This window comes from Geotrypetes seraphini, chromosome 14 (assembly GCF_902459505.1).
Source record: "Geotrypetes seraphini chromosome 14, aGeoSer1.1, whole genome shotgun sequence".
Lineage (NCBI taxonomy): Eukaryota > Metazoa > Chordata > Amphibia > Gymnophiona > Dermophiidae > Geotrypetes > Geotrypetes seraphini.
Window position 1 is genome coordinate 28,994,746 of NC_047097.1, and position 11,163 is coordinate 29,005,908.

At 40.8% G+C, this 11,163-nt stretch overlaps 1 protein-coding gene across 1 annotated transcript in view; it reads right to left on the reverse strand.

Moving 5' to 3' along the window:
- Positions 1 to 9,989, reverse strand: part of RLBP1 (retinaldehyde binding protein 1) — a 68,684-nt gene extending 58,695 nt beyond the window's left edge. Inside the window, exons 1-3 of the mRNA XM_033921049.1 lie at positions 9,817 to 9,989; positions 9,649 to 9,720; positions 9,466 to 9,542 (exon numbers count right to left, since the gene is read on the reverse strand). The gene's annotated coding sequence lies outside the window, so the exon portion shown is untranslated. The remainder of the gene's footprint in view (positions 1 to 9,465; positions 9,543 to 9,648; positions 9,721 to 9,816) is intronic.
- Positions 9,990 to 11,163: the final 1,174 nt, after the last annotated feature.

Below are 11,163 nucleotides of genomic sequence, written 5' to 3' on the forward strand. Positions count from 1 at the left end.
AGGATTAGGAGACACTCTAACTACATGGGTTGGGGATTGGCTAAGCAGTAGACTTCAGAAGGTGGTGGTGAACGGTACCCCATCCGAAGCATCAGAAGTGATCAGTGGAGTGCCGCAGGGCTCGGTCCTGGGCCCAATTCTATTCAACTTATTCATAAGAGATATGACGCGGGGACTTAGAGGAAGGGTATCACTGTTCGCCGACGACGCCAAACTTTGCAACATAGTAGGCAGAAGCTTGTTACCTGATGATATGACACACGACCTACTGCTTCTGGAACAATGGTCGACTACTTGGCAGCTAGGCTTCAATGCTAAAAAATGCAAGATAATGCACCTGGGTAAGAGAAACCCGCGCAGAACTTATGTACTAAATGGTGAGACCTTGGTTAGGACCACGGCGGAACGCGATCTAGGAGTGATCATTAGTGAGGACATGAAGGTTGCCAATCAAGTGGAGAAGGCTACCTCCAGGGCAAGACAAATGATGGGATGTATCCGCAGAGGTTTTGTCAGCAGGAGACCTGAAGTTATGATGCCGTTGTACAGAGCCATGGTGAGGCCTCACTTGGAGTACTGTGTTCAGTTTTGGAGACCACACTACCGAAAGGACGTGCTGAGGATCGAGTCGGTGCAGCGAACGGTCACCAGGATGGTCTTGGGACTCAGGGATCTCACGTATGAAGAAAGACTAAAGAAATTGCGGCTGTACTCACTTGAGGAAAGAAGAGAACGGGGAGATATGATTGAAACGTATAAGTACATCACGGGACGCATCGAGACAGAAGAGGATATCTTCTGGCTCATGGGACCCTCGACCACCAGAGGGCATCCACTGAAAGTCAGGGGAGGGAAGTTTCATGGCGACTCCAAGAAATACTTCTTCACCGAAAGAGTGGTGGATCATTGGAACAGACTCCCACTCCAGGTGATAGAGGCCAGCAGCGTGACGGATTTTAAGAGAAAATGGGATACTCATGTGGGATCGTTAAGGGAGTAAACTCAGGGGGGAGGGATACTTGGAATGGGCAGACTTGGTGGGCTATAGCCCTTTTCTGCCGCTTTTTTTCTATGTTTCTATGTTTCTAACCGTTTTAGTCTTTCCTCATACGAGAGGAGTTTCATCCCCTTTACCATCTTGGTAACTCTTCTTTGTACCTTTTCTAGCGCCACTATATCTTTCTTGAGATAAGGAGACCAGAACTGAACACAATATTCCAGATGAAGTCACACCATGGAGCAATACAGGGGCATTATAACATTCTTAGTCTTGTTAACCATCCCTTTTTTAATAATTCCTAGCACCCTGTTTGCTTTTATGGCTGCTGCCGCACAATGGGCATGATATCCAGATCCTTTTCTTGGGGGCTAATCCCCAAGTGGATCCTAGCATCTGATAACTGTATCCTCTAGAGTGCCCCTCTGCTTTGCTCAGATGTCTGTGTGGCCAGTTTGCTAAGAATGCTGGCTACCTGAACATCCGAAAAGCTTATTTTTGTGTGGTTTATGTGGACGTCTTTATATTTGAGTAGGGACATAAAAGCTAAATGTACTAAGGAGCAAAACATCTAGATAGGTCATTAAAAAAATAAAGATAGATGTCTTTAACATAGCATAATCACTTGTTTACCCGCAGGACCGTGAAGTTCTTTGCGGTTGACAAAAGGTTATAATAATGAGTACAACTGAATAGATTAAAAATTGTGTAACAAAGAAAATAGGAAATAACAACTAAATAAGATAAAAATGCTAAAATATAATATCCACCAGGTGTTTAAAAAAACAAGTATGTCTTTAAATTTCTCCTAAATTCCACGTAGGAACTTGAAGACATGATCAAATTTTCCAAATCTTTGCCCCATAATGCTGCCTGATATGATAAAAGATGTTGGTGATGTTTAAGTTTACAGCCTTTAACTGGCAGAAAGCTTCTTCTGTGTTTATTATTCGCAAATACAAAAAGATCAATCAGATATCTGGGAGCAAGTCCAAACAGAGCCTTAAAACAAAAACAACCAAATTTAAACTTCACATGTGCCTCTATTGACAGCCAGTGCAACCTCCGATAAAATGGTGTTATGCGATCATACTACTTTAACCCCAAAATCAGTCTGATCGCCGCGTTCTGAATCGTCTGCAGCCACTGCATATTTTTCTGAGATATTCCTAGATAAGCAGTTTCACAGTAATCAAGCTAACCATGACACTGTACCAAAATTCTATGATGCTTCGTCAAAGTATGCCCTGATAGATCGCAGTTTCCAAAGGGTAAAAAAGCCCCTTCTGACCAAGGAATTCACCTGCTGCTTTGAGAATGGACATTTTCTCTACTGGATTACTGGACATCTTTCCCAAGACATCCAAACTCAGACTTAAGACATCCTATTGAAAATGCCCCTCTGTGTATCCAGAAGTTATGTTTTCTTTGTAAGGAAGGAGACTAATTTTATCTTTAGCTTTATAGGCTCCATAGTGATGCTGTAATCTATTTTTTCATGTTTGTAATTGACAAGGCTCTAATATAAACAAAACAATCATTCTCAACCCAATATCTGGTACACACACTCAGCTAGTCAAGTTTTCAGGATATCCACAAGGATGTGTTAGATTTGCATATTCATGTGGATACCCTGAAAATATGACTGGCTTGGTGTACCCTTAGGACTGAGTTGTGAACTTCTATGATTTAGCGACTTTCTCCTTGTCTTCACAAATCCAACAGACCGTCAAACCCTGTTGTTACTTTCTCTACAACATTACCAAAATTTAATCCTTCCTTTCTGAGCACACTGCTAAGATTCTCATCAATACCTCTTAGATTACTGCAACCTGCTTCTCACTGGTCTTCCGCTAAACCATCTCTTCCCTTCAATCCATGCAGAATTCTGTTGCATGTCTCATGTTCCACCAGTGCCGCTATACCCACAAACCTCCTCAAATCACTTCATTGGCTCCCTGTTTCTACATACAATTCAAACTCCTCTTACTGACCTACAGTTCCTTATTGACCTTTGCAGTTCCTCATTATTTCTCCTCTCTCCCTATACTCCTCCCTGGGAACTCTGCTCATCGGGTAAGTCCCTCTTATCTATACCCTTCTCCTCTACAGCCAACTCCAGAATCCGTCCCTACTACCTTACTGCACCATATGCCTGGAACAAACTGCCATCTCTGGCAGTATTCAAATCCAAATTCAAAGCCGCCTACTTTGAAGCTGCTTCCAATTCCAAACTCCAATACACCTTCTAAGCTTCACTATCTGCCCTATCATTCCCTCTGTAATTCCCCCCACTTGAGCAAGTGTATTGATGCACCTTCTTGTCCAGTTTGTCTGTCTTGATTAGACTGTAAGCTCATTCAAGCAGGGACTGTCTAGTAGCACTATAGAAATAAGTAGTAGTAATAGTAGTACTTTGGGAATAGGGAAGAAGTAAAAAAAAAAAAAAAAACAACCCCAGAGAAATGTTATGATAACATTTTGCTCACAGCCTGCAGAGAAACAGGAAAATCTGCAAGAAGTACGAGTGACACTTGTAGAAAGCTTGATTTTATAGCGCTTTCATGTGCAGTCCACTGACAAAGCTAAGCTATGTTTTAGATTGGACAAAAGAATTAATAGCAACAGCAATCTAATTCTGAGCTGGTTGAGTAAACAAGACTTTGGTTTTATGAAGAAGTCAGAAAAATCATGAATATATCTGTGTAGTAATTTGCTAAATTTTAAATGGAGGTATGTTAGAATGGAGTGGGGGAGGAGCCTAATGGGGAGTGCAGTGACCCAAGTTCAATTCCTGATGCAGCTCCTTGTGACTCTGGCCAAGTCGCTTAAACCTCTGTTGCTCCAGGTACAAAATAAGTATGGTATATAATATGTAAACCACTCTGATTGTAACTACAGAAAGGTTATATCATAAGAACATAAGATTTGCCACTAATGGGTCAGACCAGTGGGCCATCGTGTTCAGCAGTCCGCTCACGCGGCAGCCCTTAGGTCAAAGTGCCCTATTTGAGTCTAGCCTTACTTGCATATGTTATGTTCCAGTAGGAACTTATCCAACCTTGTCTTGAATCCCTGAAGGGTACTTTCCCCTATAACAGCCTCCGGAAGAGCGTTCCAGATTTCTACCACTCTCTGGGTGAAGAACTTCCTTACGTTTGTATGGAATCTTTTCCCTTCTAACTTTAGCGAATGCCCTCTTGTTTTCTTCACCTTGGAGAGGGTGAACAATCTCTCTTTCTCTACTAAGTCAATTCCCTTCAATATCTTGAATGTTTCAATCATGTCCTCTCTCAGTCTCCTCTTTTCAAGCCTCTTGTTGTATGGCAAATTCCATAAATTGTGAGAGGTAGGTCTTCCTTTCTGTTCCTTCACAGGCTTAGTTTCATCCTATCAGACTGTATTTCACCTGCCCTGCTAGGACCCTTTATATGATTGATAAGCATGCCAGAGTTTTCCTAGGGGAATTTCTTCAAATAAATTCTAATAAATATTGGGGGGGGGGGGAGGTGCTGAAAAGTTCTCAGTCCAAGCAAAAAGAGAATGACCTGGATATGGTTCAAACAATGATCTGAAACAATGTCAAAAAATAGAATTTCTTTTCTGCAAATTGGCACTTAATGAAATAAGATAACACTCTTTTCAGCTACAGTTGCAAAATAACACTCAGAATTTACTAAGTTGATTGGGCTGAGAACTTTCAGCTCCCCCTTGCACGTGTATAATATATAAGCTACATAAAATGATTTTTGGTGAAGTGCTCTCTCCATGGGAAGCAGAAGGCTAATTGGTTTGTGTTTTGTGAGAGGCTTTACATGTGTTGTATAACAGAAGCTGGATTTAAGGATTTGAATTCAAGCAGAGATGATAGACACATGACTCAGGAAAAAGGGAATTAAAAAAAGCCAGGTCAAAAGCTGAGCGCTGAATGTGTTGAGGAGAGAAGGGGGAGGTATGAAAAGCAGGGCAGGAAGGAAAAAAAAAAAAAGAGGTGAATGAGAAGAGCTGGCAAATTGTTAATGAACAATCCATTAAGGGGTTTATTTTATAACAGAGAACTTACGTGAGAAGTACAAACGAGTGCCTATTTTATTAAGATACACAAGTGTCTATCTTGTCTTTATGAAATAGGTGCCCGTTTGGTACTTCCACATTGTCACCCTCTTATACATCACCCTCCACAACCATTCTTTCCAAAGGTACACCCCACTGAAGAAATGTTCTGTTCTCTAACTTGTGAAACTGAAACATTATTGTGTGGTTGTTGGTGCATATGCGCGTTACAACTGAGCCGATGGTTCTTCTCTCTCTGATGCTACGAGGTCTTGCAATAGAAGTAAGCATTGCATATGTGCATGACAACTGAGCTGATGGTTCTTCTCTCTCTGATGCTGTGGGAGTGTAGTGGCTGTTCTAAACGAGCAAGGTCTTGCAAGTGCAGGTTAATTTGTTTTACTGTATATATTTTTACTTTATACAATACAGTATTTTGTATTAAAGTTTTTGGGTTGTGGATTGAATCATCTAAGTTTCCATGATTTCTTATGGGGAATTCGCTTTGAAATACAAGTGCTTTGGATTACAAGCATGATTCTGGAAAAAATTATGTTCTCAAGCCAAGGTTATGTAATCTGTTTTGAATGTGTAACCACAAAAAGATGGTATACAAGTCCCATCCCCCTTCATCACGTCACCACAATGTTTCCTCAGCTCACAAAATAGATCTCTTCAGTTAATGTAAGCAATCTTTTAAGTTCACTTTCCTGCTTAGAATCAGGATACCATCAATTGGGCTCTTACATTTCCTCACTTTTTCTGCACTGCAGGATTCATGATGAGTCTTTTGCTAGTCATTGGGCTCTTTTTAATCCCATTCTTGAAGACAGGGGTCATTTCACTCAATGAAGTGGGGAGTTATAGGCCTATTTCTAATTTTCCTTTTGGGGGAATTTAATGAGTTTTGGGTGGATATCCACTCCAGACATCTTTTGGAAGAAGTATAGGCTTTATGGGAAGGACGATCCGGTTTTAGGACCAGATTTAGTACAGAAACTGCACTGGTAGCTTTATTAGATGAAATGTCTTCTTTGAATAAGACCATTGCTGGGGTGTTGGTGTTATTGGACACTGGAGCACGGGTAGTTGTTGAAAGATTGAAGGAGTTAGGGGTACAGATTGGCGTTGTGGTTTGAATTCTTTTTTAATGGATCAGAGCTTACAGATATTGGGCTTTCTGCTTTGAGAACTTTTCTTAGAGGGGCCTCTTAGGGTTCCCCTCTTTCCCTTATGTTGTATTTTGGATCTTTGGCTTCTGAAATTTGTGCGTTGGGTATCATTTTTTAATGTATATGGATGCTTACAGTTTTTTGTTCCTCAACACACCACAGTAGCTGCTTTATGAGAGTTGATGTAGGAATGTTTGTTGCAGTAATGGTGGTGGTTTCAGGTTTATTTAAAATTTGATTATATCGCTTATAATACTTCTAAGCGATGTACATTTTAAAATGGGGTACATTATTATAAAATAAGAATACATCTCAAATCACACATTATACAACAGGGAAAGGGGTTGAACTACAATAGTTATAGTAAAGAAAGGAGTCTAGGGAAGTACATAAAGGATTGGCAGCGGGAATCTCTGATGTCTCCTGAGGTATACTTCTTTAAAAAGAAGTATCATATATTTGATACTTAAGTATGAAAAGCATCTTTAAATAAAAAAGACTTTAAGCTGCTCTTAAAGCGATCGAGCTTTTTTTCTTCTCTAAGATAAGAGGGTAAAGTGTTCCATAGCTGCGGAGCATAAATTGTGAATATTTAATTTCTTCGAGTATTAATAACTTTTAGGGAGGGAATTACGAGTAAATTGTGATCTGCAGATCGTAAAGTTCTCAATGGTGTATATGGTATTAAGAATTTATCTAGAAATGCTGTTAAGTTTGATTGTTGTATTTTAAAACAGAGCAAGATTATTTTATAAGTAATCTGATGGGATAATGGTAAACAGTGGGCATTTTGTAGGAGGGGTGTCACATGATCAAATTTTTTGGAATTAATGATGAGTTTTATAGATGCATTCTGGATTAACTGCAAGCGTCTATGGGGTAAAGACCTGGAATAACTGCTCGTGCCTACTACTTATAGAGAATTCAGGAAATGCCTAAAAACATACCTGTTCCTGAAGTACTTAGGTAACTGACCTATACAATCTTAGTCCTTAACAAATGATCTTTAGAACTGTTATTCACTAACTCTGAACTTTGTTTATGCCACTCAATCTGTAATACCTTTTAATCATTGTAAACCGCATAGAACTTCACGGTCCTGCAGTATATAAACTGTTATTATTATTATCATCTCTTGATGAGACTGAATGTGGCTAAAACAGAGATACTGTGGGTGGCAACATCAGATCCACCAATGGATCCTTTTCTTGTGACGAGAGAATGACATGGGGACCATTTTTCCCCTGTCTCTGTGGGAACTCATTTTCCCATCCTGTCCCTGCAAGTTCTCTCCTCAGCTGCACAAGCCTCAAACACTTTAAAATCATAAGTGTTCAAGGCTTGAGCGGTTAAGGCAGAGCTTACAGGAATGGGGCAGGGAAAGGGTAGTGACAAAGCTTATGGGAAGGGGGGGAGGCAGGGAAATTGAGTTCCTGCAGGGATAGGGACAAATTTGTCCCTGTGTCATTCTCTACTTGTGACTTACTTAGCAGTAGTTAAGGTGTGGTTCTTTGTAATTACTTTGAATTCAGCCCTTAGCTTGGATGTGCAAGTGAATGAGGTGGCTCATGTGGCATGAGTAAAGCTGAAGATGGCTAGACAAGTTCAGTCTTTGTTGTGGCCAACCATTAGCGCTAATTAGCTTATTGTTCAATTAAACTGCGCGCAGTTTCAGGGGGTAGATATCTAAGTGACACCATCCCTGAACACTCCAAATCTTGCCCCTTTCAGATAATAATTTTGGATGCTATAATGATCTATATTTCCCCAATTACCTGTTTCATTTCCCAGCATTTTTGATAGCACGCAAAAAGAAAGGGAGCTTCCGGCACCTACCACTGTGTGAGCAAAATGTCCCAACTATCCTAATACATAGGAAAAGAGGAGACCTGAAGAATTAGCTCATGAAGCTCTTCCCGCTGAAAAATGTGCACTACAGACAAATCTTTGTCAGCAGGGGGGTGCTCGAACCCCTCGCTGGCGGAATCTGACTCCCCAAGAGGATCCTGGAAATTTCCCAAAGGGGCCAAGTCCTCATCAATAACATCTTGCTCCTCTGGGCAAAAATCCTCATTCCAAAACACCCTCGGGCATTTGGATGAGAGAGGAGTAGAGGGGGGCAAAACCGCCGCTTCCTGGGGCCGCACTGGGGAAGACGTTGAGGGCAAACCCCCCCTCCCCGAGATCCCCAGAATGGACACAGAACCTCCAGCCGCCAGCACATAAGCTGTACAAAGTGCTAACATAAATTCAGGAGGGAAAACCCCCGGCGGCCCCAAGGGACTCCCTGCCCCAGCAGGAGACCCTGCCATACCTTGCCCCTGTATTTCCAGAACAGGGAGAAGGTAACAGAAATGAAGAAGATGATTCCTGCCAAAATTGGACCTTAAACCGCCAAAATTGGAGCTCCTGCAGCCTGTCGTGGCTGAAAAACCTGGAACTTTCCTGATGCTGAGGCCGAAGAACCGACCGACATGAAAAAGGAATCCCCAGCCGCTCCGGCAGTAAGGTAATCCTTTGCGAGGTACCAGCAGCGGGATGCCCTGGCAGCCAGCAACTGCTGCTGATGAGACTCCCCCACTGCTCTGGCCTGCACAATGCTTGCATAGGCCGGCCGCGAATACCTCGTGTCTGGAGCACAATGAGCGTTTTTTCTTCCTTAAAAGTGCTCATTGTGCTGAAAAATGCCCTAGCTGTAATAAAAGTGCTGGTTAGATGAGAAAAACCAATAGAAATGGCAGTTTTAAAGGGAAATTAGCCCTTTAGACAGGAACACCTCAGGATTTTTTTTCCACTTGGTCAGAACAGACTCCACAGCTCTCAAAGCTGGAGGGCAGACCAACAGGGGACCAGGCTGCTGGCTGAGGCACCTCTACAAAAATGTGGGGTGATGGAGGAAGGGACCCAGCACGAGACCCGCTGAGTTTAACACCTCCAAAGTCGGACAGATCCCCAAAAAGGACCCGTCCAAGCTCTATCGGGCACAAAAGGGGAACCCAGGAGTCCAAAACAAAATTCCAACAGTACTAAGAGGGAAGCCGAATTAGTCTCCCTACCTGCTTTAATGGAGACTGAGGAAGACTGGATTGCAAGAAGGGAAGCTATCCTGATATACAAATTTGTTTTCAGTCTCCACCTGCTGGTAGCAGTGAGGTATATAACTCATTCATAAGGACTATACCAGTCTATCAGGTGATATAGAAATGTCAACTAAAGAAAGGGAAGCAAATGAGCACTACATACCTCGATACACAGCTTTTGCGGCCTCGATTCACAGCTAGGCGGCCTATTTGGTTGCACAGGCGTTGACGTTGCTGGTCCTAGTAAATAAAATAAACCCAAATCTATTATTGCCTGGCACTGTTGTCACCTTCAAGATACAAGATAGGACAAATACAAAAGAAATCCATTAAACTAATAACTTACCCACGTATGATGGAGAAATCCGTCCATGAAACATGTGCGTTGCCTGCCAAGAAGCACTGGTATCTTGGACACCTGCAAAGGAGAAATAACAATGATAAATGGTGTACACATATGCTGAAGGGGGGGGGGGGGAGGGGGTGCTTCATATCACACAGGGAAAATACTCACCATATATGATAGGGCTAGAAGACACTGTAGGTACCATACAGGGGGCCACAGGGTGAGCCATAGGATGTTCTGCTAGTAGAGCCACAGTATAACACCAAAAAGTCCAACAGGACAGAGAACCCACGGGTATAAAACAGTACAAAAGGAAGTGGGAACGGACAATGAACACGCCATTGAAGATCACTAATGTAAAACCAACTTGTTTATTTCATAAAAGGACACAAGCAGAAACTATGGACCTGACACAGCACTGTGTTTCGGCATCTGAGGAATGCCTGTATCAGGGGTCACTAAACATAAAAACATATAATGCAACATGTTAAAACACATCACATAAAAATTAAAAATGTAAATTTTTTTTTTAAAAGCCATACAAGTAAATGAATACCAGAGGCCAATCATGTAAATAAATAAATACATATATCAAAGATATATGTGACAAACAAAACATATGACAATGTTTATGCAAATACCTAAAAATGAAACCAAACCTGTAGCGTATAAGTTCACAGATGGCAAGTCTGGGATAAAACAAAGCTGTGTAGTAAAAATATGGAAATAGGACCATCAGAATACCATATTTCATCAAGAGAAAAACTCTAAAAAATTACAGCATAACATAATATTTACATAAGACAATAAAAGAGCGCAAAACACATAGCTGCGTAAACAAACTTCAAAAGCTATTTGATTGAAAGAACAAGTTTTGTAACAAGCTAGCAACCATACAGGATGTTAATGCAGAAAATCTCAAGTGTAACACTACATAACTTTGTAACAAAATATCAACTTTATAAAATGTTAATACAGAGAATCTTGAGTGTAACATTTCATGCATTGCAAAACCTGAACTGAAGAAAGAGGAAGGCAAGTATAAAGAAAGATATGAAAAGCCATAGGTAAGGAGAAAAAGTAGAAAAGAAAAAAAAAGGGGGCCAAGAGAAAAGAAGGAAAAAAGAGAGAGCAAGAAAGAGAAAGAGGGAAGAAAAAAACACACCAAAAAGAAAATAAGCCAAAAGAACACAGAAGAAAATCAGAGGACAATGTAGAAGGAAACTATACCATCAGCATAGCTGTAAGGGAAAACCCAAAATGCTAAAAATGACACCAACAAGGTTAACAATATAGCAAAAACTATTGAAAAAAAACCGGAACACCAAAAAGGAAAATATGTAGAACTATATGAAAGAGCCTGCCGTACTGCACAATTAAAAGCGTATAAGAATACTTTTTTTTTTGCAAATTCTTTATTCATTTTTCCATCTTTCATCAAGTATACAATATTACATAAATTGAATCATACACATCACTTGAAATTCTTTATAACATCATCTAAATACATAAATT